The sequence below is a fragment of the Silene latifolia genome, chromosome Y (assembly GCF_048544455.1).
Source record: "Silene latifolia isolate original U9 population chromosome Y, ASM4854445v1, whole genome shotgun sequence".
NCBI classification, from domain to species: Eukaryota; Viridiplantae; Streptophyta; class Magnoliopsida; order Caryophyllales; family Caryophyllaceae; genus Silene; species Silene latifolia.
This window is the reverse complement of record NC_133538.1, coordinates 50,398,692-50,405,335: the sequence shown is the minus strand read 5'-3', so window position 1 is coordinate 50,405,335 and position 6,644 is coordinate 50,398,692. Positions and strand designations below refer to the sequence as shown.

Here is a 6,644-nt window from a genome sequence, read left to right as displayed (position 1 = left end):
AAATTGCATGTGGCAACATATTAATTTTATATGACCAGATTCGAAATTTAACTCATATTAACCTATTTTTCGCCTAAATCCGAATTTAATAATGAAAAATTCATTTTTCGAGCATAACAAGTCCAAAAATTATGAAAATTTACAGGTTATCTCAAAATAATATATGTGACAACATATCCAAAAATTACTGGAAAATTCGAAGTATAGCTAATTTTAGACCAAAAATGACATTTTTACTCATAAAATCATATTTAAATGCCATTATTGTAAAATATGAACAATAAAAATCCGTAAAATTAACCAAAATATCCTAAAACATTTTAGGACCAGAAATTTTAATATGCATGGATTAATTTCGTGATATATCATAATAACACAAAATTTACAAGTTTTATTTGTTATTCTTGTAACTCGGAAAAACTTTTAACCGATTTGCATGCAAACAACCGTGGCTCTTGATACCGATTGAAGGAAATGTAGATCTATATACATACTAACATACTCATATATGTTAAAAATTAATTTGTCATCAAATTAATAAAGGTCTTATGCATGCAAACTAATAAACAAAATAAGGAAGAAAAATAATTTTCTCACCATAAAATCGGATTCATGGGCACAAGTGAGTTCACCTACTCACTTGTTCTTGAGCTCTCCAAATGGAAGAACAAGGATTCAAGTATAGAATCCCTCCCAAAAGCATATACTCAAGGAATACATCTTAAAAACCAATATTATTTAGATCTAGTAATAATATTAGTTTTACAATAAAATTGACACAAAATAAATTGTATTTTTGCTCTTGATAATTTCGGTCAAGAGGGAATAATGAGCTTATTTCTCTAGAATTATCATAAATTATAGAGAGTTTTTGATGAATTTTCTTACACTAGAAAATTAGATAGGAAGAATGAATAATCATCTAAGAGAAAAGCTCTTCTCTCTTTTCTTGTGGAGTGGCCGAAAAATTTGGCTTGGGTAGGATGCCCAATACCTTTTCTTTTTGCTCTTCTCAAAAGCTTAGGTTTGCATGCCTACTTATTAGCTTTTATCATTGTGTTTATACTTAAACAATTAACACAATTTCCACTAACTCCCTCCATTTATTTCGGTACACTCACATAAAATGGATGAGTCCATTTTATTTGTGATTTTGTCAATATGTCACACGTGACACATTTCATGGCATCTTATTTATAAAATGTATTTTTAACCATTAAAAATCAACATATTAATAAAATATGTCACTTATAAAAATTATCATTGTAATTCATAATTACTTGTACCAAAAGTGTTTTCCGAATTATAAATTACAACATTCTGTTATTTATAATTTATTCATTCCGTTTCAATTATTTCTGTAAACAATAATTTCATCTAAGTAATAAAACAATTCGATTACTTAGATCGTGTCTCATTTAATCATATTTACAATAAGACACGTAAATTATACTCATAAAATCATCCGTCAATTTTAAGCAATTTAATTAACTCGTATAGGTATACGATTAATTAAATAATCAATTAAGAGTATTTCCCTATAGGTATGACCTAAGGGGATCAACTGATCACCACCGTCGCACGACAGTAATGTCAAACTCTAGTCAGCCAATCATTACCGATATGTGTGGACCAGTTGACTGTAAAATATTACATCCCACGTGTATTCTTAAAATGAGATTTAATAATGATATTTAAATCATGTGATCGCACTATTGTTGAGGACACATTTCCCAACAATAAGAGCAACTTTTCCTCTTACTTTTCATTCTTACCCATTTCCTAGGTTTACAAGTAAAACCTCTATTTTTCTCTCTAAAAATAGTTTTTAGATATCAAAACATTGTTCTACAAAATTCTAATATTACAATACAAAATTACTAGTGTAGTAATATATACATTATTAGAATCATTTTAAGGACTACAAGTATATTAATATAGTTAATTAATATATTAGTTTTAAGGGAAAGTCTTGGGTGCAATTTTTAAGGAGTATCTCTATACTTGAGGTTGGAGGATCATCCATTATTGTTAAGCTCAAGAACAAGTGAAGGTAGGAGATCTTACTTGTGCCAAAAAATTTGAACCATACACAATGTAAGAAATGTGATTTTCTCCTTATTTATGTTCACTTTGTTATGCATGCAACTAGATCCACTTGTATATAAATTATAGGTAATTTATAAATTGATTAGATGAGTCTAATAATGGGTATATGAACCTAACAGTAGCAATACCAAACCAAATACGACGCGTAGTGGGGTCCTAAGCTAAGCCTCGGCTTAACCTTAGAAATCTTAATGCCATAATGCCTTTCAAATCCCCCATGCCATTATCCTACTGCAATAATTCTTGCTAAGAAGAACACCCATGTTGTGGCAATTCCACCCAAAAGGTAATGGGTTACTCATACAGCACGTCCTTGTACAATGCTCAAGGCTCTAGGCTGAGTAGCAGGAGCAATCGTTGATTTATTATGAGCCCAAACGATGAATTCAATAAGTTCTTGCCAATAACCACGCCCGCTAAATAAAAACATTTAACTAAAAGCCCATACAATATGAGCACCTAGGAAAAAGAGGCTATATGTAGATAATGATGAACCATAAGACTGAATTACCCGATGTCTCTGCCCATAAGAAATCACGAAGCTATCCACTAATAGTAATGGAACTTTGCGCAAAGTTTCCTTCCATGATATGAGTTACCACCCCCTGATCACTTATACTACCCCAAACATCTGACTGCATTTTCCAACTAAAATGAAATATTACTACCGAAGTTACGTTGTACATCCATAACAACCCGAAGAATACATGATCCCACGCAGATACTTGGCATGTTCCCCCTCTTCCAGGCCCATCACAAGGGAAACAAAACCCAAGATTAGCTTTATCCGGTATGAAACGAGAGCAACGAGCAAATAGAACACCTTTTAAAAGTATTAGTACCGTCACATGAATTGTAAAAGCATGAATGTGGTGGACAAAAAAATCCACGGTCCCTAAAGAAATGGGTAACAAAACTATTTTGTCACTCACTGCTACTAAATCACCATCCCCCCCCCCCCCAAGTCAAACTAGTGCCCGTTGTTGCGCCTGGAGCCGTAGCGCTAGGCACAACAGCATGGATGTTTTGTATTTATTGAGCAAAGACGGGTTATAATTGTATTGCGGTATCTGAAAACATATCTTGGGGACGCCCTAAAGCGCTCATGGTATCATTATGAATATAAAACCAAAACTGTGAAATCCTAGAAATATACATACCCATTTGAGATGTGATTGCATCACGATGTCTAAGAACACGATCTAATAGATCGTTATATCGAGTAGTTGGATCATAATCTCTTACCATAAAAATGGCTGCATGCGCAGCAACACCAACTATGAGAAATCTACCAATCCACATATGATGTGTAAACAATGAAAGTTGTGTACCATAATTAGTAGCTAGATATGGATAAGGGGGCATCACATACATATGGTGAGCTACAACAATGGTTAACGAGCCTAACATAGCTAGATTAAGAGATAATTAAGCATGCCAAAACGTTGTTAGAATCTCATATAGGCCTTTATGCCCCTAGCCTGTAAATGGATCTTTATGAGCCTCTAAAATATCTTTTAGGCTATGACCAATGCCCTAATTCGTTCTATACACGTGACCCGCTATCAGGAAAAGAATTACAATAGCTAAATGATGGTGTGCACTATCGGTCAGCCAGAGACCCCCAATTACTGGATCTAATCCTCCACGAAAAGTAAGAAATTCCTCATATTTTGACCAATTCAAGGTGAAAAAGGGGGTTGCTCCTTCGGCAAAACTGAGATAAAGTTGCGCCAAAAGATCCGATTCAAAATAAATTCATGGAGAAGTGGTATCTCTTTAGGATCTACCCCAGCATTTAGAAATTGGTTAATCGGTAAGGATACATGTACTTGATGCCCCGCCTAAGAAAGAGACCCAAGTCCTAGTAGTCCTGCTAAATGGTTATTCAACATAGATTCCACATCTTGGAACCAAGCCAATTTTGGAGCAGCTTTGTGATAATGAAACCAACCAGCAAAAAGCATTAATGCTGCAAAGACTAATGCACCAATTGCAGTACAATAAAGTTGTAATTCACTAGTTATTCCGGATGCTCGCCAAATCTGAAAAAACCCGGAGGTTATTTGTATTCCTCGGAAACCTCCGCCTACATCACCGTTCAATATTTCTTGGCCTACAATTGGCCAAACTACTTGGGCACTAGGTCCAATGTGAGTAGGATCGCTTAGCCATGCTTTATAATTGGACTGGCCCATTCCTCAAAAGTCGTTTTTACGGGATCCTTATCTACCAAAATTTTGACTTCTGGTTCCGGCGAACGAATAATCATTGAGTCCTCCTCTTTCCGGACAAGACATACAAAGAGACCTGCCAATATTTAAATAATTGGGGAACCTCTGAGAGATATTTAAAATGAATTTATTTTACTTGTATCTCCCATCTCTCTATTTTTTTTAGTTATTTACTAGAGCAATTATGATCTGGAAGTTGATCCAGGGCAAGTGTTCGGATCTATTATGACATAGATGTTTGGCGCCCAACGGACCTTTTTGGGGGTTTAAGATTCTAATTCTAAATCCCTTTTGAATTAAGCTAAAAACTTTTTTGTTGTGCAACTTAGACGATTCCTATCGCAATTCTAAAATATTATATCGAGATCCTAAATATTTTACTATACAATATCCATCCAATATATTTATAATTAATATAATTACTATTTTATTAATTATAATATAATAAGTAATACTCTCATCCTAACTATTTAGGATAGCACTAACAATCGTTTAGTCATTACTAAAGAAATACCCAAATTTTTAGTCATTCAAATTTAAGAATTAAGTATAGGTATTTACTCCTATTATTGTTAGTATTTTCGGCAAGGTAACTATCTCGATTTCATATCGAAATTTATATAGAATCTTTGAGAAAGACTTTCCTTTCTAAAAAAAGTACTAAAGAAAAGACTTACTATCTTTGGGATCTGATCCTACACCGCCGCTCAATACCTTAGTGGATCAACTCTATTACAGAAGTTAATTACTCACTTTTATATATCTTATTATTCTTATATATAGGCATAAATAAGCAGTTCTTTTCTTAATGTATTGGCCCAAAACCTCGTTAATTGATCTTTACGGTGCTTCCTCTCTATCAATTTAACCGTACGTGAAATTTTCATCTCATACGGCTCCTCCTTTAAATACGCATAATGAGCATCAAAAATACATAGAATAATAATAATAAACAGGGTTTAATCTCATTATGAACTGAGTGGGGCTAGTGTTAAAAAAAAATATCTAGCCAACCTTCTTGCGCAAGAACTTGTACTAACATCAAATGCCTTGATACTAATATAGAAAAGATAACTCGAACAATTAGTTTGTTCTCAACGCCTCCTAATTTCCAGGAAATAGTCACTTCAACAGTCTTTGATGGTTATACGGGTATCCAAAGTACCAACGAGATGGATGTTTGTTATCCCAACCATTCTTGTTAGGCCCAATCCAGATAAGAAAAGGGAGTTAGTAAGTCATTTTAAACAAAGCTTTTGTGTTGTCGATTGCTAGGTGTAGTGCTTTTTCCCCTATGCCGCCTATTGGAACTTTATTACTAAGAAGTCGGACTGACCTGTAATACAGAACACACAGGTGTAACCTTCCGCTCAATACTAATACTCAAATTGAGGCTTGAAGCATAGTATTTGAGGCTGCATCAATCGGGGATACACGACAGAAGGAATTGTTCTATTTCTAAACTTCACCTTCAACAAGCGTAGACTTTTTTCTAATTAAGAATATAAGACTATTTATTCTTTCTATTTCGAATCGTGTGTCTTTCTCATCAACCTAGAAACAGAAAAGAAAAAAATGATCAAATCACACCATCTCTATAATAAGTAAATGCCTCTTTTTCTCCCGAAGTTGTCGGAATGATTCGTAATAAAATATTGGCCAGCAAAGCTTTTTTATAAAAACTTATCTATCTATTTAGTTATAGAATATATAGAATTCTCTGGTTGATCATACCTATCCAAGTAAAAATCGAATATCGAATATAGTATTAATCTTTAATTTTAATGTCTCGCTATTTTTTCGGTTTTTGAGTCATAATAAAATAATAGGAAAGATGGCCGAGTGGTTCAAGGCGTAGCATTGGAACTGCTATGTAGGCTTTTGTTTACCGAGGGTTCGAATCCCTCTCTTTCCGTACTTGAAAAACCTAATTTACCAACATTCCTAACTGTAAGATATCAAACAACAATAAATTAAATACCATTATTAGAACATAACAGTTAGATTCGAGATCGGAAAGAATATTATGAGTGGGATAAAATTCCTATCAAACCCCTGACTTTAATCCTTAAGTCAATTTGAAAGGGGCCGGGTTGTTCGAACCCTTTCGCTTTGTTTTTTAGTTAAGGCTAAGTCTGACGAGAATAATATTCTACCACAAGAATTTGAAAAATCATTTGATGTAGTTGAAATAACTGAGTTTTGGGTTATTTGATTAAGTAATGGAAACTCCATAGAATTCATAACTATTTACATATTTTTTTTTACCTTTTTTATTGTATAAATTTCCAGGGATTAAGA

At 33.6% G+C, this 6,644-nt stretch overlaps 1 non-coding gene across 1 annotated transcript; it reads left to right on the top strand.

Moving 5' to 3' along the window:
• Window positions 1-6,171: 6,171 nt before the first annotated feature.
• Window positions 6,172-6,258, top strand: TRNAS-GGA (transfer RNA serine (anticodon GGA)). Its single transcript has one exon. It is a non-coding gene; the product is annotated as a tRNA-Ser (tRNA).
• Window positions 6,259-6,644: the final 386 nt, after the last annotated feature.